The sequence below is a fragment of the Schistocerca gregaria genome, chromosome 4 (genome assembly GCF_023897955.1).
Source record: "Schistocerca gregaria isolate iqSchGreg1 chromosome 4, iqSchGreg1.2, whole genome shotgun sequence".
NCBI classification, from domain to species: domain Eukaryota; kingdom Metazoa; phylum Arthropoda; class Insecta; order Orthoptera; family Acrididae; genus Schistocerca; species Schistocerca gregaria.
In genome coordinates this window covers 630,116,671-630,140,112 of record NC_064923.1, presented here as the reverse complement: position 1 = coordinate 630,140,112, position 23,442 = coordinate 630,116,671, and the positions used below count along the sequence as shown (strand labels likewise).

The 23,442-nt window shown below is 40.9% G+C and overlaps 1 protein-coding gene across 1 annotated transcript in view; it reads left to right on the top strand.

The window, feature by feature from the left end:
* LOC126267844 (uncharacterized) overlaps window positions 1-23,442 on the top strand; it is a 1,288,882-nt gene that overhangs the window by 1,139,948 nt on the left and 125,492 nt on the right. The gene's annotated exons all lie outside the window — the stretch shown is intronic.

Sequence of the window (23,442 nt, the reverse complement as noted above, 5' to 3'; positions counted from 1 at the left end):
GAAGACTAAACCCTGTAGTGCCCATACGCGTTTAGTCTAGGGGATTGAGGTCTGAGGAACGTGCAGACCAATCCAGAGGTCCTGAAATGTCTGCGTCAGATGTTCGCGCACATGGTGCGCCGTCATGCATGAACCACAATTGTATTCGTTGCTGCAATGGCACTCGTGAGAAAGTCCAAAGAATGCGTTTCGGTTAACCTGTGTGATAGCACCTATGGCCTTATTAATCTGTCACCAAGTCCAAGTACACCTGCAGATACGTTGATTGAGAATCGGTGTTGATGACCTGTTTCCTGAATTGCTTGGGGATTTGCATCTACCTACAAATTCTGGTTAAGTAAATGCACAACACCATCTCCTGTGAACCCTCTCTCATCGGAAAATAAAATCTTGGATGTGTATGGTGGATCTGCGGCACACTTCTGCAACAGCCATTGACAGAACCGGCGTCTGCCACAGGTGGCCTTAGGGTCTGGACGTTCTGTAGATGATATGGGTACAGCAACTACTTAGGACGTATCCCCCCCCCCCCCCCCTCCTTCAGAGAATAGCGAGGCACGCCTTCCGCTGCTAATCGTCGCACACTAGTCCCAGGGGTTTCTTTCACCGAACGTGACACGGGCTTCTCCAAATCAGTTGTGCGTACTATTTGGGGCCTTCCACTGTCAGTATTCCGAGGTTCAAGGGTACTTGCGTCATTCAGACACCGGAAAAGTGTGCCGAACAGTTTATCAGTGGACACTCTGCGCTGTCTGTATTTTTCAGCGTAGTGGGCATGGGCTCGCAGGCTAAGTGCACTTGCTAAATCATAGCAGGATACCAGATCCGCCATTTCACTTGTAGATTAGTAGGCTTCCAGTGGTAAGAAATAATGGAAGAAAAATAATGTAAATATGCTACACCGTTTCCACGTACAAACAGCACAATAATAGTAAGCACATAAGTGAATCCACCTTTGGAAGAAGGTAAAACACCATTATCCGTACACATAAACACGACGATAACTAACGTAGCCTACAACACGACTCGAACCACTCAACTGACTGCCGACCACATAATGGTAGGTATAATACTGTGAGTATGACATCACAGCACCCTGCTTTCACATTTGACGGAGTGCCACGGCAATGACTGTGCTAATATCCGCAACCATGCGTCGTGCAACCCTTCCTATAAGCACGTGTCTATCTCGGAAAGTATTGCGTTTCCGGGCGGGCCAATTTATTTTTCTTGTTTCGATGGGTACTACCACCTCTCAAAGTGTTCGACACTTCTCTTGAGCATCCTGTATATTCTAGATACGCCTCCCAGAAAGACGAAAAAACTACTCATAATGCAGGAGAGGTTGGTAAGACTGAGTACACAATGTAACGCAGTGAACAGATATTACTCGATCCCGTAAGCCACCTTCTAGCTTACAAGAAACGCTCGATGTGAGCCTTCGTGATGCTACACACGCGAGCAACACTTCACGTTACAGCTCACTGCAAGTTCTGCACGCAGAACGGTTACGAAATAACCATACCATGCGAGTATTAAATCACACAACTGTAATGACCTACACGTTGGCTATTTACTACCTTGGAATGTAACTGGAAATACCTCATCCAAAACCTCCAAAAATATAGAACTGCGAGGCGCCCCGCTCTGGCTCCAGATCATGCAGTGCAATTCAATGGCCATCAAATAAACACTGCTTAGTGTCCCCAGATACCGCCAGCGTTTCTCGTTGGCTGAAGGCCTGAGCAGCGCACTAAATATGCAATTTCACTTAGTGGTGTTACAACCTCATCGTAACTCAATGAACTTGCTCAGCTGACCGTTGGATATCCTTGCAGAACTTCGCAAAGATTATGTAGCGATTTTAGAAAGTAAACAAATCAAGGGCAATAAGGAATGTGCAATTGAACAAACAAATTTCAAGCTTGAGTAATTTTATAATATTATTCTACCAGAGTCACAGCTTTCTCCACCACAGGCAGTAGATCCGTTATGATAAAGTGTACAGTATTTTGAGAGCTAATTGATGTCTGTCATTCTGATTGACTTTATCTCATCTGGCATCTTCTGGAATACCCCATCTAACTAGTATACCCTTGGCTCTGTCTGTGTCTCTCCTAATGTACTCTCTAGACACTCTAGCCATAGTAATGTCCTGAAGAAATTTCTTTAGCAAGTCTCCTTCATTTCCTCACATTCCTTGCAGTTGCTTGCCATTGGTTCATATGAACTTCGATTATGCAAGATTGTCAGCATTTTTCATAAAAACGCTCCTCCTTGTCCAGAGCCTTAACTTGCAGATTGTGTGTAGACTTCCTTTCCACTTCAGTACAGCCCTTTTCTTCTCATGTTTAGTGGAGACATTCCTCCTGTGAGTTAGTTCTTCATGTTAGGTTTGTTTGTGAGAACGTGTGATAATCTTCGAGAATGCTAGTCATGCACCAAAGCAGAGTATATGACGCGTGCATGAATTACACACCGTAATATCTGAAATCAGATTGATTGTGGCTCATGCTCCCGATGACGAACTGACAGTTTCATGATATCATATCTTTCTAGCCTGAACTTGGTAGGCATGTTCGGTCGCCAGTGTCCATCTTTAAACGCCACGAATACAACAATGAGCTTCAGATGCTGTCGTTACACTTATCGAGACAATGTACATTCGCGGCGGACTGGCAATAAGTTTACAGAAGTACAGGTGGATTTCTCTTACCAAAACGAAAAAGATTATTCCAAATTAACATGTGCTCCAAAGTACCGTATCTCAGTTATTAATGAAAGAACATCTTGTAAGTAGGCTGTTTAGGTTTTTTTATTGGTAACGCCGCCGCCACATAGCGCTCTGTATAAAAATCACTGGCTGTGCCGTGTGCAGTCTGTGGCTGGTTTGCGTTATTGTCTGCCATTGTATTGTTGGGCAGCGGCAGCTGGATGCTAACAGCGCGTAGCGTTGCTCAGTTGGAGGTGAGCCACCAAGCGGTGGTGGACGTGGGGAGAGAGATGGCGGAGTTTTGAAATTTGTAAGAATTGGTGTCATGAACTGATATATATATATATATTATGGCTATAGAGGTAAATACATTGTTTGTTCTCTATTAAAATCTTTCATTTGCTGACTCTGCTTATCAGTAGTTAGTGCCTTCAGTAGTTTGAATCTTTTATTTAGCTGGCAGTAGTGGCGCTCGCTGTATTGCAGTAGCTTGAGTAACGAAGATTTTTGTGAGGTAAGTGATTTGTGAAACGTATAGGTTAATGTTAGTCAGGGCCATTCTTTCGTAGGGATTTTTGGAAGTCAGATTGCGTTGCGCTAAAAATATTGTGTTTCAGTTTAAGCACAGTCTTGTATAATTGTTCTAAGGGGCCGTTTCAATCTTACAGAGTTATAAGTTATCAAGACAGATAACGTTGCACTTTTTTTAAAAAAAGAAAGTCTACAAAAGCCTACACATTCATAATTTTCGTGGATTAAATTCAATCTAGCCCGTAAAAGTAATTTAGTTTATTGACTGGAATTGTAGGAGACCTCTACTGAAACTTCCTGGCAGATTAAAATCGTGGGTCGTATCAGGACACAAAGCTGTAACCTTTTCTTTTGTGGTCATTGCTCTTATCGACTGAGCTATCCAAACATACCTCGCACCACGCCGTCACACGTTTCCTCCTGCCAATACATCTCTCCCGCTTCCCAAACTTTTACACACGCTCTCTAGCACACCGTGGTGAAATTATAGTCGCGGAATAAAATATATTGTGGAGAAACGCCTTAGCCACAGCCATTTTGTATTGTCTCCTGAATAAATCCTTCATTCTGAACCGGGGTGAGTCGGGACTGGAACCAGAAGGTGCGCCATCATTCGTACCTGGATGGCTCCTCCGAATAGAGCAATGCTCTCGGAAGGCCTGGGTTTTAGTTTCAAAACAGCACATGGTTTTAAGCAGCCAAGAAGTTTCAATACAGCGCATGTTCTGATGCATGTTCCGACTGTTCTCCCAGCATTTCTTGCAGATTGTTTCTACAACGAGGCTATTCAGAACACTGCAATGTTCACACTGCATACATGCCCCTGCAGGCTGATGGAGCATGTGGTCCATACTTGACAGGATTCCGGAACTTTTGAACACAAACAATATTGCCAGAGGAACAACCACATCGACCTTTATACGAGGTGCATTCAAGTTCTAAGGCCCCCGGTTTTTTTTCTAATTAACTACTCACCCGAAATCGAAGAAACTGGCGTTACGTCTCGACGTAATCGCCCTGCAGACGTACACATTTTTCACAACGCTGACGCCATGATTCCATGGCAGCGGCGAAGGCTTCTTTAGGAGTCTGATTTGACCAGTGGAAAATCGCTGAGGCAATAGCAGCACGGGTGGTGAATGTGCTGCCACCCAGGGTGTCTTTCATTGTTGGAAAAAGCCAAAAGTGACTAGGAGCCAGGTCAGGCGAGTAGGGAGCAGGAGGATTCACTTCAAAGTTGTTATCACGAAGAAACTGTTGCGTAACGTTAGCTCCATGTGCGGGTGCGTTGTCTTGGTGAAACAGCACACGCGCAGCTCTTCCCGGACGTTTTTGTTGCAGTGCAGGAAGGAATTTGTTCTTGAAAACATTTTCGTACGATGCACCTGTTACCGTAGTGCCCTTTGGAACGCAATGGGTAAGGATTACGACCTCGCTGTCCCAGAACATGGACACCATCATTTTTTCAGCACTGGCAGTTACCCGAAATATTTTATGTGACGGTGAATCTGTGTGCTTCCATTGAGCTGACTGGCGCTTTGTTTCTGGATTGAAAAATGGCATCCACGTCTCATCCATTGTCACAACTGACGAAAAGAAAGTTCCATTCATGCTGACGTTGCGCGTCAACATTGCTTGGCAACATGCCACACGGGCAGCCATGTGGTCGTCCGTTAGCATTCGTGGCACCCACCTGGATGACACTTTTCGCATTTTCAGGTCGTCATGCAGGATTGTGTGTACAGAACACACAGAAATGCCAACTCTGGAGGCGATCTGTTCAACAGTCATTCGGCGATCCCCCAAAACAATTCTCTCCACTTTCTCGATCATGTCGTCAGACCGGCTTGTGCGAGCCCGAGGTTGTTTCGGTTTGTTGTCGCACGATGTTCTGCCTTCATTAAACTGTCGCACCCACGAACGCACTTTCGACACATCTATAACTCCATCACCACATGTCTCCTTCAACTGTCGATGAATTTCAATTGGTTTCACACCACGCAAATTCAGAAAATGAATGATTCCACGCTGTTCAAGTAAGGAAAACGTCGCCGTTTTAAGTTTTTAAAACAGTTCTCAATCTCTGTGCTGGCGGTAAAATTCCATCAGCCGTACGGTGCTGCCATCTCTGGGACGTATTGACAATGAACGCGGCCTCATTTTAAAACAATGCGCATGTTTCTATCTCTTTCCAGTCCGGAGAAAAAAATTGGAGGCCTTAGAACTCGAATGCACCTCGTAGTAGAGGTGCAAACTACAGCTTCAGCTGTAAGTAGTTTAGGCATCGAAAAATAAAGAAATCTTACAACTGAAGTGGTAAGTTTAACCTCTGCTTTTAATAACATAGTTAGACGTGCATTGGATGAGATCTGCAGTCACTGACGTAAGAGAAGACCATTTAAATTGTCTGCATTTTCCTATGAAGGGAATTTGTTGAGGATTCATGTGCCCCTGCCACAGTGTTTAACCGCAAGTTACTGACGAAGCAGCAACCTCTTCTCGGTATATTTTCCACGTATCTCAATAACCCTACTTCATAACGATCTCAAATTCACGGATAATGATCGAAAACTGTTAGAATGGTACTTGCATAAGAGATCAACGTATGATGACTTTTCTTTCATATTGCATTATATTCTATACTATAATTTATGTGATATAGTGAAACTGATAACCATTACAAAAAGCTACCCAACTGAAGTAGTAATTCTAATCACTAAAGCACCTTAAGTATTAAATTTAATTTTCAATGAAGGTAGTGCTCAATTGGGTAAAAAGTGTTGCTCATCAGATTGTCTTTAATTCAGTTTCCAACTTCACAAAACAATCCACATTACGTTTAATGTACTGTGATGAGTTGTCAAATACATGCTTACCCCTCCATCTGTGCCTCTCTGTACTAACGTTAATACTTTTAAGAAGTTATTTTGCCTATGGTTTATATCCATGCTTCTCTCAATTTTTTTGAGGAAAGAGCAATGTATGTGATGAATGTACGAAGTATTTCAGATAGCTGTTTTTATCTGTAACCTACAAAGTGATGAGAGAAAAGGGCATTCATTTAGATGGGCATACTTAAGAAACGTTACTCTTTCTGTCGAGATATGAGCGTAGTTTAGTTATTTTCCTTGGAGTTACAGCACAGGGTTATAGTTTTTTAATTAGGAACCCTTTCTCTATACTGCATCAGATGTATTTGAACTAACTGCTAGTTACTGCAACAGTATACAGCCGAATGTAATTGTTTCGAAAGTGAAGATGTTGGTGAGAATGTCGTGATGGATGAAATAAAACAGGATGATGTTCAAAGTGATCTGGAGATTTATGCAGCAGTTACTGGTAAGACCATAGATGCTTCAGTAGTTGAATGCTCGTCAGTGGATGATTTAGCGTTGGTGTACGTAGCATATACCGACGAATCTATCATCAAGGAGGTGAAGGGTAAATCGCCTGTTGAAGACTCTGACGATCACAGTGATGTGATTAGGGCGAATTCCCCCACTCTGATGGAGCTAATAGGTCAGCTGAAAACGATTCAGCAAGTAGCATCTTCAATTACTAGTGTTTCAGCGCAGCAATTGATTGCGTTAGAGGAGATAAAGACAATATTCACAAGAGAACCTTTAAGAAAACAGGAACAAAGGGAAATAAGTGAACTTTTCGGTACATAAAAGTAAGAAATTCTACACGTGCAGTATTAATTAATGAAGTGGACAAAATGTTTCATAATTTGACTTTTAATACTATTTTTCATCAGAAAAGTACTGCAATAATGTACTTCTCAGCCACGAAAACCGTACCTTGTTCCGAGTCACGATAACAAACCTATGTAACAATAACCCGGCTACAACAATATAATTTTCATGGTACCATGAAATTCGTTATATCGAAGTTTGACTGTATATAGAACGTAAGGAAACATTTCCCCTGACGCGGTTATAGTAGACTGTGCTGTGAAAGAATGACTAATTTGTTCAATTTTTTTTTGTTCACACGGGCAGTTTCCGCTACTTATTCCGGAAGGGATCTATTGCAACCCAATTTGTTCTGGTAGCCGGCTTGATCTGTATGAATTACATGATCGAGGTCAAAATTTATGGATGAGTACTTTCATCTGTGGAATCCTTCTGCGGCTATTAATACTTCATTCATTCTTTGTGCACTCCATGTAGCCGTCCAAATGTTTGGAATTTCAACTACGAACCACAAACGGAACACACATTTGAAGAGAGTATGCTGTAATGATTGATTTATTAATCAAATATTGCGGAAATGACTGTTTTTATGTAATTTCGCATTGAACATACTATTTAATGGTGTACTTTACGATGAAATTGAAGAAAATAAATAAATAAATGTGCAGTATTTGAACAAACACTACCAACATGGTAGCCTGGAACCATAGCCCCTGCATTACTCTCGACTGAGCGAAACATGAGTAACGTTACAGGGGTAGGATGTACTTGATTTTCTGCGAAACTAGCGGCCGTTCCACCAAAAGCGACAAACCTAACACTCATCAATGTGCGTGATAACAGGTCTGATGGCCTTCTTGTGAATGGCCGTCGTGCTGCATCAATTTATAGCCTCTAATGTCTAGACTGACATTTTCAAGGAGAGGAGTACCTGTGAAGTATGGATTGATGTTTTCATCTTTAGGCATTACGCAACACAATTTAACGCACTCCTTCGATGGTGAGCGTGACGCACTGATGATTTTCCGTGGCCCCGTACCACATATTATGAAGGCTTACTGCACCTTAATTTGTAAAAGTGGATTCACAAGAGAAGGCATCCAAAGTGAACTTACGCATGGCCCATTCGCACAAAGTAATTCTTCGATTGTAGTCGTTTCCATTCAGGTCTTATATCAGTGGCAGGTGATTTCTGACAGTGTTTAATTCGCAGCACAGATGTAAGGCTGATATGAGTGACTGCATTAAATCTCTTAAGCTGACACGAAGATCGTGGTATATTGCACCTAAAAGAAACACATATCATCAGTTTCTTTCTAGTCTTCGTCCATTACTATCGCTTCTTCTCAACTAATCGTGTAGCCGTTGTTCAGCAAGTAAGAACGTAATGGCTGATGGAGCTCTTCGACAGGAAACTTCACGGCATAAGCCATGGTTGTTTCGTTGGTATCGCGTCAACATTTGCGAAGCATCAGCAACAAGTCACCGTATTCGTTGGATACGTCTGCCATGTTCGTTCCGTGCCAGTATCAATGACATAACGAATCATTGTATAATAATTCATCAAGTCAACGATCGCTGAAATATGTAAAATACAAAGTTTTTAAGGTGTAGCTTCTGAAAAAAAAGCATCAGAAAATTCAATCAAAGTCAGCTACAGGAATATTTGCTAGATACTACAACTGTTCAGGATGTAGAGAAAGGATGGAGAAAATTAAAGACTGTATAGAAGCAGTGGCATATGAGGCACTGAGTAGAAAGAAGAAGTAATGAAAAAGAAAGGGTTAATGGTCTGGAATGAAAATACTACAAAAGACATAGAAGAAGTGAATGATTCCCCCAAAAAAGAAACTCTTGTGGAAGAAAAACCTACAAACTGAACAGATGTATAAGCAAAAACTGAACCAAATAAATAACTAGGCTTGCACACCAAAAGTCATGGAATCATTTTATAACTAATATAGAATAGCGTATATATGGAAGCGAAATCTATAAATTCCCATAAACTAATGAAATCCTTAAACAGAGCAGAGGAAAATACTGCAGAACTTAATATAATTGCCGAAGATCAGTGGAAATAATTTTTTAAAAACAGTTGCAAATAGAAAATTCTGACTTACGTAATAGTGCCTGTAGATTCAGTCACAGCAGCAGTATTCCAAGACGTTTTAAAAACTATGTAGAACAGGAAAATATGTGGACCAGATGGTATTAATATGGAACAACTAAGATATAGCGGCACCATTTGCCATTTTAGATTACCAAATTTGTCTAATGAATGTTGACACTGGTGTAAAACCTTAGTTCTAGGATAAAATCAGAAATGGCATAATTTTTTTTAAAAAAGGACGAAAACCAACAGTGAAATTTATAGAGGAGTCAGCCACCTTAACTCAGCCTGTAAAATATCTGCAAAAGTTATTAATAATCCCATAAGAAAGGTAACAGAGACTGTCGTATTACAACAACAAAGTGGTTTCCGGAAAGGACATTCATGTATTGACAACACACTTAACACATAAATAATTCTAGAGAAACGACAAGAAATCAGTTTAGAGACACATTTAGCTTTCACTGATTTCTAAGATGCTTTTGACAGTTCGTACAGAAAGAATCTATGAATTACTAAAGCTGAGTATCCTGGAAGCCTTTTTGTGTATATAAAAAACTGAGCAATAGAAGATTTCTAGTATCAAACGTAAGCCTTAATTTGAGGAAGAGGTTTCTGAGAACATATGTTAGGAGCACAGATTTTTTTAGTAGTGGAACTTGGACTGTGGGAAAACCTGAATAGAAGAGACTCGAAGCTCAGAGATGTGGTGTTACTGAAGAATACTGAAAACTGGGTGTACTGATAACGAATGAGGAGGTTCTCCGCAGAATCGTCGAGAAATGGAATATATGAAAAAAAACTGACTAGAAGAAGGTACAGGATGACAGGACGTATATTAAGACATAAGAGAATAACTTCCATGGTACTAGAGAGTGCTGTAGAGGGTAAAAACTAAGAGACTGGAATACGCCAGCAAACAATTGAGGTTCCAAAAATAATAATAACCCCATTTTATGTACGTAAATGATTTTATGTGAATATCCTTATGTATGCATATGATGTTATAATTCTGGAAGAAAGTAAGATACATAACGTAGTGTGTAAACTATATAACTCATGTAAAAGAGAATATAACCTGTAAATATGAACAAAGAAAACTAAAATCATGGATCACAAATAATAATAGATATACAAGTTTAAGCCCATCTCGACATTAACTTTTTTTATTTTAGGATGTGATGTGATGTGATGTATGGTATGGTCAACGATATAAAAAATAAAATTAACGAACATGTCAGTAAGCACAACGATAAAATGTTCCATTCAAAATACGGAAGAAAGAAAATTAAAATTTTATGAAATCGTGGGCACACCTATATTGCTATATGGAAGTGAGTCAGAGTCCCTGAAGACGAGATGAGAATCAACTACAGGCAGCATAAATGAGGCTCCACATGAACGTGAGAGGCGTTACCAAAGACGACCTTGTAGGGAATTACGATGCTAGGACTGGACTTGATATTTATAATATTAAGAAAAGATTGAATAAAATTAAACATAATGTAAACATCACCTGCAAACAAGGACTGCAGAGAGTCAGTGCTGTACTAGCTAAGAGGAAGAAAGGATTTAGGAAGCTCCAAAACGTGTTATCAGTGAAAAGTGGAGACGAGATAGGCACAAGTGCCTAAACATTGAAATACAGAAGAAGAAGTTATTCACAGTATTGGTTTTTGAAAATAGTTGCAGTCTTCACAAGCGACAAAATCCGCTACGTTAGTTTGTACATATGTGTAACAAACAAGCTATCCATTTCGAACATCATGAAGTAAACTAAAATATTTGAACGAATGTTTATCACAGAGCCGCATCAGGAGACTGATTAAAATATATGAATGATGTACATTACATCGTTATATGGTAAAAGAGCTGTTCATTCACTGAAATATTTTAGTTACCTTCGTGATGTTCAAATTTCATGACTGTTTCCGTTATACAGCTGTACGAGCCGCGCGGGATTAGCCGAGCGGTCTGTGGCGCTGCAGTCATGGATTATGCGGCTGGTCCCGGAGGAGCTTCGAGTCCCCCCTCGGGCATGAGTGTGTGTGTTTGTCCTTAAGATAATTTAGGTTATTTAGTGTGTAAGCTTAAGGAATGATGACCGTAGCAGTTAAGTCTCATAAGATTTTACACCCATTTCAACAGCTGTACTAAGCTTTTTAATTGATTTCGTCACATATGAAGATGGCTGACGATTTTACGAAGCCAATAATGTGAACATTTTTCATAATTTTAAGCGATCATTGACTTAATAAATTATTATACAGACATTCGCAGAGGTGGCACGTATCCAGATGACTGTGTGTCAATAAAAAAAGGCTGAACCTCGTGTCTTTTTGTGTCTTTGGGTATTCAGACATATCTTGTGTACTCCAGTTTAAGGATACATTCTTTTACTCAGCAAGGCAAACTTGTAAACCAGCCGTAGTGGGAACTAACTTGGCCACATTGAATCGAAACCACAGTTGTCTGTCACAAATTGTATCCTTGAACGAGTCAGACTCAATTATTGTGAGACAAACACCCAGTGTGGGAAACGCACGACAAAAAATATTTGTTTATATTGCTGAGGTCTCTACGGGTTGGTTGCGCACCATCGCTTTTAAATCCAACTTTTACTACAACGTTGATTTAGAAACCTTTTGCTGGTTGAAAGAGACAAATTTAGCGATAAAACAATAAAATGTGCAATAAATAAATAACTAATAGAGGGTGTAATAAATAAAAAGGGTCCCGTAGAATAATGATGTTGCCTAAACGAGTTTATTTGAAGTTTGAACCAGTAGTTTTCTGTGATTAGTGGGCCCACTAAAATTAAAAAAATCAGTTAGTTTTTATTCAAGTTGAAGTTTAAAATGTAGTTACGTTTTCCATGATGAGTATTTTTGGGAGCAGCAAATGGAGAAAAAGCGCAGAAAAGCGCACATTAATTCACAATGAACCAGTAGCAAAATCACGAACTTCAACGGTGCAAAATTTCGCTGAAATTCACAGCAAAACCTGGAATGCATAATCATCAATTCTGTACTAACTAGTACAGAACAAGTTCATCACACAGTTTGAAATCATTAAATGCGGCAAAATTACTTAGGTTACCAGCTACATAAGGATACCGTTTGTGTGGTATCAAAAGTCCCACAAATAAAGTCTGTCTGTGGCCGTGCCCTTCTCCGGCCACTCATGATTCATTGATCTTACCACACTGGCCTACTCCTATAAAAATTCACGAGCTCTGTTCTATACGCCTTTTTATGCACTCGGTCACCGTCAGCTTCTCCACTCGAAGGAAGTGCTCGTAAAATGACTACTGTCCTATCCTTTTAAATTCCTCGTAAGTACATACTAAAACACAGAGTAAATAATAACGGTCTGTTTGCAAACTCATAATAAAATGGTACATAATTTTTGCTCGTGTCAATATATTCGTGAGTACCTCGCCAAGTCCGGCGCTTTCTAGTTGAACTGGTAACTTAAAATACATTAAGACATCGGATTTTGATTAACTTAAAATAGGAATTTGTCGGATCATGTACTTGGATAGTGACGCTGATGCTGTGAAGTGCCCAGAATGATATTTTCACTCTGTAGTGGAGTGTGCGCTGATATGAGCAGGAGAGCTACTGTGAAGTTTGGAAGGTAGGAGACGAGATACTGGCAGAAGTAAAGCTATGAGGACGGGACGTGAGTTGTACTTGGGTAACTTAGATGGTAGAGCACTTGCCCGTGAAGGGCAAAAGTCCCGAGTTCGAGCCTCGGTCCGGCACACAGTTTTAATCAGCCAGGAAGTTTCATATCAGCTCATACTCCGCTGCAGGATGAAAAACTCTTTCTGGAAACATCTCCCAGGCTCTGGCTAAGCCTGTCTCCGCAGTATCCTTTCTTCCAGGCGTGCTAGTTCTGCAAGGTTCGCAGGAGAGCTCCTGTGAAGTTTGGAAGGTAGGAGGCGAGATACTGGTAGAAGTAAAGCTCTGAGGACGGGATGTGAGTCGTGCTTGGGTAGCTCAGATGGGTTGCCAGCACGGTAACTCAGCGTATTCCGACAGTGGGCTGCGTGCTCTCTGTAATACAAAAACTGAGTCAAGGAATCAAATATCGAACAAAATGAAAAAAAAGAAAAAAAATAGTAGAGCACTTGTCCGTGAAAAGCAAAGGTCCCGAGTTCGAGTTTCGGTCAGGCACACAATTTTAATCTGCCAGGAAGTTTCTGTGAAGTGTGTTCGTGTAAGAATTCGTCGTTATGACACTGTGAATGCAGCGAAATTATTTGTTTGTATTTTTAATAAACTAGCTGTTACCTGCAGCTGGACTCACATATCAGCATATCAGTAGTTTTGTTATGTTTTGCGTTTGTAAGAAAGATATTGTACGTACAATAACGTCTGTTGCCCTAACGTGCCAAGCGGTGCATGGGGAGGGGAGTGGGCGGCAGGAGTGTGCTTCTGTCCATCGGGCTACTAAAGCAGCTATACGTTCTACAACAAGTTTAATAAATGTTTGGCCTAGGTTATCTCCAGTGATGGATAAAAAGTGTTCACCTCCCAAATTCATCCTCTCAGTGGTCGATATATTTTATACTTTCCAAAGTAATCTACATTCTTCCTTGGGGATCAAGTACCTCAGTACTAATTTTCATCGAAATGGATTAGTGGTTTAGTGTTGTCACTTATAATGTAAGTATGGGATCGTAAAGGTCACTTGTCAGAAGTGCTAGGAAACGTCAGATTTCATTTTAAATGTCGTTGAGGTTGCTGGTGTCCAACAAAATGAGGAAAAACTCCAAATGGTGACGCAAGTTAACTGAATACAAGGATACTGTCACTCGACGGAAAATGTCTTGTTCAAATGAATAATAACAAGGTTAGCTCAGTTGAACATGAAACAAATGGCTACTACACCATTCGCAACAGATGTGTTAATGGAAAGAGAGATCTTCTAGATAAGAATGAAAACAAATGGACAGGGTAAATATATAGATTTATTGACTCTGAGCATGGGAGTTACCCATCGATATCTTAGAAGCAAATAGTAATTGGACAGGGGGATATAACTGAAGGAATAACGTTGGCATAGGTGGTTCGGGAGAATAAAACACGGTTACGTTAGTACTTCGTGGACATGGCTATTGACAGTAGGTTGTTAACGACGTGTAGAAAGCTAAAGGAAAACCAGTAGCCAAGAATGCGCAAAGAAAACAACAAGGTGGATGCGTGACATTAAGATTCCATATTGGCCCCTTAGAGGAACGAGCAAAATACTTTCCTAAACTGCTTTTTCGGGCGTGACGACTTGCCATCTTACTTAACAGGCACTGAGTAAATAAAGAGGCTGTCAGTCGCGGGAACTGTATGTTGAAAAAAGTTTCTACAATGAATATAATATCGATTGATAGGAATTGATCCAAATGTCCCTGAAAAGTACACAACAGACAGACACAAAATATGAGCCAATAGATACACTTCGTGACACGGAAAGGTACGGTACAACATTTAACACATGAGAGACGAGAAAACGAATTTTCGTGTGATCAAAGATGCAGCCAAATCTTCTCACGGACGCGACAAGGGAAAATAACAGTCCTTAATCAGAGTTCATCTACATCTACGTCTACGTGATTACTCTGTTATTGACAATGAAGTGCATGGCAGAGGGTTCAATGAACCACCTTCAAGTTGTCTCTCTGCCGTTCCACTTTCAAACGGCACGCGGGAAAAATGAACACTTAAATTTTTCTGTGCCGGCCCTGATTTCTCTTATTTTATTCAGATGATCATTTCTGCCTATGTAGGTGGGTGCCAACACAATGTTTTCGCAATCGGAGGAGAAGACTGGTAACTGAAATTTCATGAGAAGATCCCGTCGCAACGGAAAACGCCTTTGTTTTAATGATTGCCACTCCATTTCACGTATCATGTCTGTGACAGTATATCCCCTATTTCAAGATAGTACAAAATGAGCTGCCTTCTTTGTACATTTTGGATGTCATCCGTCAGTCCTACCTGATGCGGATCCCACACCGCACAGCAGTGTTCCAGAATAGGGCGGACAAGCGTGGTGTAAGCAGTCTCTTTAGTAGATCTGCTGCACCTACTAAGTGTTCTGCCAATGAATCGCTGTCTTTGTTTTGCTCTACCCACAGTATTATCTATGTGATCGTTCCAATTTAGGTTATTTGCAACTGTAATCAATAAGCATATAGTTGATTTTACAGCCTTCAGTTTTGCGTGACTGATCGCGTAACCGAAATTTAGTTGATTTCTTTTATTACTCGTGTGAATAACTTCACACTTTTATGTATTCAGGGTCAATTTCCACTTTTCGCACCATACTGATATCTTACCTAAATCATTTTGCAACTCGTTTTGGTCATCTTATGACTTTAAAAGACGGTAAATGACAGCATCATCTGCAAACAATCTAAGACGGCTACTCACATTGTCTCCAGGGTCGTTAATATAGATCAGGAACAATACAGGGCCTATAACACTTCCTAGGCGAACGCCGGATTTTACTTCTGTTTTACTTGATGACTTTCCGTTTATTACTACGAACTGTGACCTTTCTGACAGAACATCAAGAATCCAGTCGCACAACTGAGGTGATGCTCCGTAGGCACGCGGTTTGGATAGAAGACGCTTGTGAGGAACGGTGTCGAAAGCCTTCTGGAAATCTAAAAATGTCGATATCACTTATAACTTCATGAGTATAAAGAGCTAGTTTTGTTTCACAAGAACGATATTTTCTGAAATCGTACTGACTGTGTGTCATTAAATCGTTTTCTTCGAGGTACTTCATAATGTTCGAATGTAGTATATGTCCCAAAACCTTACTGCAAATCTCTAGGCGCTCAGTCCGGAACCGCACGACTGCTACGGTCGCAGGTTCGAATCCTGCCTCGGGCATGGATGTGTGTGATGTCCTTAGGTTAGTTAGGTTTAAGTAGTTCTAATTTCTAGGGGACTTGTGACCACAGATGTGGTCATAATTACTCAGAGCCATTTTTTTCTTACTGCAAATCGACGTTAGTGATATAGGCCTGTAATTCAGCGGATTACTCCTGCTTCCCTTTTTGGGTGTTGGTGTGACTCGAGTAATTTTCCAGTCTTTAGTTACGGATCTGTCTGTGAGCGAGTGGTTGTATATAATTGCTAAATTATCACATACTCTGAGAGGAACCTGACTGGTGTACAATCTGGACCGGAGGCCTTGCCTTTATTAAGTGATTTAAGCTGCTTCGTAACTCCGAGGATATCTACTTCTATGTTTCTCATCTTGGCAGTTGTTCTTGATTGGAATTCAGCTGTTAATTAGCTGATTAACATAGCATTTAAGCTCTTAGTCTGCTCTTTATGGTAATTAGTCTCCACTCCACTGGAAGTTAGCAGGGTCGGTGGAGCAACTTATTTCTCTGACTACTGTTATTACTACACCGAAAGCTGGAGTGTGATATGAGTTGCATACAAATGTTAATATATCGGTGACAATGGTTAGTCGAGACTTGGTCCCACACAGAATGAATTAAATCGGGTGCGCAGCGGGCCAACTTCCACCTAACGTTTGTTTCGTGTCGTGAGCACCACAGACCACGATCTTTATATTTTTCGAAGATGTTTGGCTCTCAGAGATGTCCTGCTCTCCCGCTCTCGGTGCTACTCATTGTAAGAAATCTTTGGAAGCAACAAATCAACCAAGTAATATTACAATGAAAAATGGTGTGGCAACAAATAAGAACACGGACGTTCCGCGATAAATTAAAATATAATTCAGAGGCGCACTGTCTTCTAATAAAGCACATGGCACAACAGCAAAGGATTGCTATTACAGTAATGTTTGGCACCTGTAGTTAACCCAAGAGGACACAAATGACAGAGTCTCAGGCAAACGTCTTCCTTTACGTGCCTTATGATGACACATCTCTCATTTATGTTCATAAATTGTCTTCACAATGAATCAGGCTGTATCCTTCAGAACATTACGATGTACGTTAGCCCCTCTTAGAACAATCTGTCTCCTCTTTGCGTGCATAGAATTTAGATACCGGTTTCAGTCAGAGTCAAACTACTAATTTTGCACTGCCACGCTGGACTTCTACAGCTGCAACTAGAGCAAACATTTGCTGCCGTCAACATTACCACATTACACATTGAATTTAGATTCGTTTAACTACACTCCACTTCGTGACCATCTTGCACAAAGTAAAGCGCTGAAGACTTATTGGAAACTCACATCAGCGTCGAGCTGTGCAAAAAAACACTTACCCATGATGATGAGATTGCATCTTGATTGCTACACACGGGTCTTCGTTTACTCTAAAGTTCATGACAGTTCCAATAAGACTTCGTATCACACTGTCAAAATCACTGCTTTGCGTACGCTTTTACTGGCGTATTAAATTACAAACTAACCCATCGCTACTCAACTGCTGTTCCAGACACTCGGAGCAGTGACTAAAAAACAATTTGTACTGTAGAGGTACTTACTGACCGAATATTGTTAGCGTTTCATCGGGACGGTCAGATACGCATCTATCCATCCTGAAGGACCCAGAGCGGCTATCTATACCGAAAGCGCCAACGCCAAAACTAACGCTCCCCTCCACTTTATACGTAACTCCGCGCCAACGAGTAATTACGTAGCTACTTATTTGATTAAAGAATGAAATAAAATAACATGTAAGACATGAGATCGTTTTCTTAAGTCCTGTCCTCAGTTAAGCACTTTAGATTACAATTAAAATAGCATTCACAATTCCGCGTGCTTTCTGATAGCAGAACGGTATTACTATGCTTAATTGTTCTAGAAGGTACTAGAAACCTACCAGTTTTCCGTGCAACGGGTACTCCCATCTACATCCGACCATGTCAACCGGTGTACCTTTCCGCTCGAGATGACTCAGAGCCTTCTATAGCGATCGTTCGGTGTATGCCTGCACACCGCGCTCTGCATGCTCTCATTTACATTTACTTTGATTAATATCTACAATGGATTAATTTATGTCATCTAATGGGTGCTGTGAATTACTTTGGTTTATGTTATTATAATAATCATTATTATCATTAAACTTACTATGGAAGCTTTAAAATAAAATTGAAAAATAGAGTGGGTATATTTATACAGTACTACCTAACGTAGTTGCTACGTCACACCAATCACAGTGTTCAGCAACATAGAGTCCAGAGATTTTAATTGTGGGATCTGACCAGTCCTCGGTAGATAACATATTATAATTTTGTCATTTGGAGGTAGTGAGTAGAGCTGCCGACGGTAGAAAATTGAGTGTTAATTGGAGGTATCGGGAAGCTTCCGACGTTCTCTACTGTGTGAGTTCAGTAGAAGGGTGACAGGAGCGGAGGCAGCCAGGAACTTTTGTGCCATGTGTTAGGATAAAGCCAATGGACAGAGCACGGCAAGAAAACGGTTTAATCGTTTCAGGGAGGATACTTTCGGCATTAATGACTCTCCAATTTAGGAAGACCTTCGAAGCTTAATGAAAATCGCTTACATGCATTAATCCACAATGATCCACTCAATTGTAGTCGAGAACTAGCAGCTGTGATGAACCGTCCTCATTCCATCATTGTGCGACATTTGCGTGCAATCGGGAGGGTTCAAAAATCGGATGTGTGAGTATCGCATGCTGTAAGCCTAACTCACAAATGTCAGCACCTCTGCTTGCTCGTAATCAATTGACTTGGTGAACAACACCGGCTTTACCCATACTGCATCGTTACTTGTGACGAGATATGGTGTCTTTACGCACGCTGGAGGAGACTACGTGCAGTGATGATACTCCACAATAACTTCCAACAGCATTCTTCTACGCTGACAAAATACACTATAAAGGAGTTGGATTGGGAAGTCATTCCGCACCCACCTTATTCACCTAATATACCGCCCTCAGATTTTTCCTTTCCGTCTCTCTATTGAACACTCTTCAAGGAACTTTTTTTCTGCATGAATATGCACTTCCAACACGGCTTGACGAGTTATTCGCCTCAGAAGCACGTGATTTCATCATTCACAGAATCAGAAACTTTCCCCAGCGTTGGCAGATAGTTGCAAATAGTGAAGGAAAATATATGTTTGCTGAACTTAAGGAAAACGTCTCGAACTTTTGCACCAAGCCAAAGATTTCTTTTGATCAGTACCACTTAACATTAGATATACAGTACAGAAATTTTATACATAACCATTGCGTATGGCAACCACGTACAGAATAAAAGATGATCTCAACATACAAATTCGTAGCATCAATGCTAATTACGGCACTGTGGCGCACTATAGATTTAAATTTAAGTAAGGAAACAGGAACGGATTATTAGACTCAACAGTGTAATCTAACATTAATAATAATGCATCGATAGCCGCAAAAACTGTTTAAAATTCTAAGAAACTTTTGGCTCTTTGCTCTATGAACAGTCTACCAACTTATAAAACGTTTATACCGCGATTCTGGGTTGAAATGTTTCAAATGGCTCTGAGCACTATGGGACTTAACATCTGAGGCCATCAGTCCCCTAGAACTAAGAAATACTTAAACCTAACTAACCTAAGGACATCACACACATATATGCTCGAGGCAGGATTCGAACCTGCGACAGTAGTGGTTCTAGACTGTAGCAACTAGAACCGCTCAGCCACTCAGGCAGGCGCGATTCTAGGCACTATGACCTTGCAAGAGCTTTTAATTTATGAAATAAAGTTCAATTTATGGTTCTGTGGCCTCATAGAAATTTACATTTTAGGAATGAAGGCTCTTTGTCCCTTAAGTATAACTTTATTTACATTAAAATGAGGTGACAAAAGTCATGATATACCTCCTAATATCGTGTCGGACCTCCTTTTCACCTGCGTATTGCAGCAACTTCACGTGAGATCGACTCAACAAGTCTTTGCAGGTCCCCGGCTGAAATATTTGGTCGCACTGCCTCTTTAGCCATCTATAATTGCGGTGGTCTTGGCGGTGCAAGATTTTGCGAACGTACTGACTTCTCGATTATGTCCCACAAATGTTCAATGGGGTTCATGTCGGACGATCTGGGTGGCCAAATCATTCACTCGAACTGTTCAGAATGTTCCTAAGACCAATCGCGGACAATTGTGGTCCAGTGACTTGTTTGGGAGGTACATGAATGTCAGCAAATGACCTCAAAGTAGCCGAAAATAACCATTTTGAGTTAGTGATCGGTTCAGGTGGAGCAGAGGACCCATTCCATTCCATCTGAACATAGCTCACACCGGTATGAAGCCACTAACAGCTTGCATATATTTTGCTGACAACCTCAGTCCATCGCTTCTTGGGGTCCGTGCAACACTGGAACCCTATCATGAGCTCTTACCAATTCAAATTGGGACTCCCAGGACCAGGTCAAGGTTTCCCAGTCGCCTAGCGTGCAACTACCACTGTCACGAGCCCAAGAGGGGGCCGGCCGAGGTGGCCGTGCGGTTCTAGGCGCTGCAGGCCGGAACCGCGAGACTGCTACGGTCGCAGGTTCGAATCCTGCCTCGGGCATGGATGTGTGTGATGTCCTTAGGTTAGTTAGGTTTAAGTAGTTCTACGTTCTAGGGGACTAATGACCTCAGAAGTTGAGCCCCATAGTGCTCAGAGCCATTTGAACCATCTGAACCCAAGAGGGGTGCTGCAGGCGATGTCGTGCTTTTAGTAAAGGCACTCGCGTCGGTCGTCTGCTGCCATGGCCTATTAACGCCAGATTTCACCGCACTGTCCTAACAGATACGTAGGAAGTACGTTTCACATCGATTTCTACGTTTATTTCACGCAGTGATGCTTGTCTGTTAGCACTGACAAGTATACGTAAACGCCACTGCTCTCGGTTATTACGTGACGGCCGTTGGCCGTGGTGAGAGATAATACCTGAAATTCGGTATTCTCGCCACACTCTTGACGCTGTGGGTAAAGGAATATTCAATTCCTTAACGATTTCCGAAACAGAATGTCTCATGTATCTAGCTCCGTCTGCGATTCCGCGTTCGAAGTCTGTTAATTCGCGTCAGGTGCCATAACCACATCGGAAACCCTTTCACATGAATCAACTGACTACATACGAAGCTCCGCCAATGCAGTGCTCTTTTATAACTTATGTGAGTGATAGTAACGCCATCTGCCGGTGTGCATATCGCTGTCCCATGCCGTCTGTCGTCGTAGCGTATATCCTGACATAACATAGGATCACTGGCCAGAAAATGTTATTACAAAAAAGCAAGAGCCATTACTGGTTATGTGTACGATGAAATTCACTAAGAGAGGAACTTGCATTCTTGGCGACAATCACACATAGTACACAAGTAAATAATCGTGAGTAGCATATAGTTTCGTTCACTGGTTATTTCTGAACCCCTACAATGAACTACGATGATAATGGTGTGAGTGCTTATTCTCCCTATTCCCTTTCTCTGCAGTTTAAAGTACTCCTTTATAATAAAAAAATGTTTTCATGGGGCAGTCCTAAAAAATACTTTGATCGCAAACATAACGTATTTTTCATGAGATGAGTTTGTGAAGCGTAAGTTTTTTTCTAATTTAACTTATTAAATTAATAGTTAAACACAAATATTTCATTTTCAAATCTCTTCTGGGTTCTACTTCACTTCTGTGCTGATGTTAAGAATTTTTTCGTTTATGGACGCTATTATTGTCGCAAAAACTTTTCAATCATTGTGGTTTCAACTTCCATCGGACGATCGTCGAAAACCCTGCGAATTGTGTATTCGAGCAACACACTCACATGATTTCTGATTTCGTAGACGCACATACCCTTTCGTGACGTAGGGCATTATAGAACTCCTTTTTATTAACAGTCGCACAAATCGGCTGTTTCCCGCGTTCGGCAACAAAACTTCGGCGCTCGCTGGATACAGTTAATAATTGCCCAGTTCATCCCGCTACTGACGTTAAACATTAATAGTAACCCGGAATGCCTCCTTATTTCGTAAATAAAACCAGTTTATTGTAATGTGCGCTCGTTACTGCTGCAGCGATTAAATCTCCCTGAAAAGTCGTCCACATAATTGTTTCTCTCTTTTTCTTGCCATCGCCCAAGGCTACGAAAGTGTTTCTTACTGAACGAATCTCTTGAGGTGCGAAATGCGTCGTCTACCTTTAGATTTTCGACTTTTAGCTATCTCAGCTCCACAAAGTTTCGTAGATAATGTTTAAGCCTCAGTATGACCCACAATATACTTACATAAATGTATAGCTGACAAGCCTATGTTTTTGTGACCTTCACCCTTAGTTTTCAGTAACGAAAACAAATGTTTGCTCATACTTTGCTCTACCACTTCCACGTACATAACGCATCCACTCATTAGTAGCCAGCATATGTGTAAAACTGCAAGATTTTCGTCATGGCTCTCAGTTTTGGAATGCTGACTCATTACTGCACAGTTCACGGAAGGTCAGTAATCTCAACTTCGATATTACCACAGTCAGCACGTCATGCGAAAGTTTTAAGCCGACTGGAAGGAAGTCAGCAAATTATCCGAAGTTCCAGAAACATAGTGTAAGCAAGCTTAGAATTATTTTCCGAAACACTGCTGCTTAAGAAAAACAAATTTCACCATTTTTTCCTCGAACGTCTAAACAGTTCTACGTGCAACTAGAGATGAATTACGACTCCTCGAGGCGACGGGCGCACACAGATCTGTCTCTCGTGTAGAAAGAGCGAACTTTCTCGATAGTGAGTGCCTGGAACATAACGCGGCCAATCACCTTCGTAGCTGTTTGCGGACAAACCCGGTAATTGGCCTCCTAGACCAATCGCCAGTCCGAAAATTACTTTAATCGTTTCCAAAATTAGTATTTTCCAAAAAGTAAATAAACTGAAAATAGTTTTGTCTTTCTTTTAAGGACAGAAGTAAAGATTTAGCTTCTGAAATTCTTACACCGGTACTTAACATTAAGCACGTCATAACGTGTATTCAACTGAGGGCTCGATTACACAATATGATTAACACGATTGTTCATTTTAAATAATAACGAATCTCAAGATTCTTGCAACACGTACATGCTGCGTTCACCCTCTCACTCACTCTGACAATACAGCACACGAAACAATAATGTGAAACACTGAAAATAATAACTACTGTTTGAAAACTGGAACGTTGCACAGCGTACTGTTATAAGCAAAATATTGATGTATTTAACAATATATGCATATTAATGTGATAGACCGTCACTTTTAATAGAAACTCATAACGTTTACGTTTTTATATAATATTAAATGTTACCGAAAGTATTTCAAATATGGGACCGATACTTGTACAGCAGTTAATCGTTGTTCTTCTGAAAAGCTGTATCAAAAGTCTTCGCTATTGCTTTACGGTGACTGGCTTTATTAATTAAGAGAATGACATGTAATTTAAACCATCTGGAA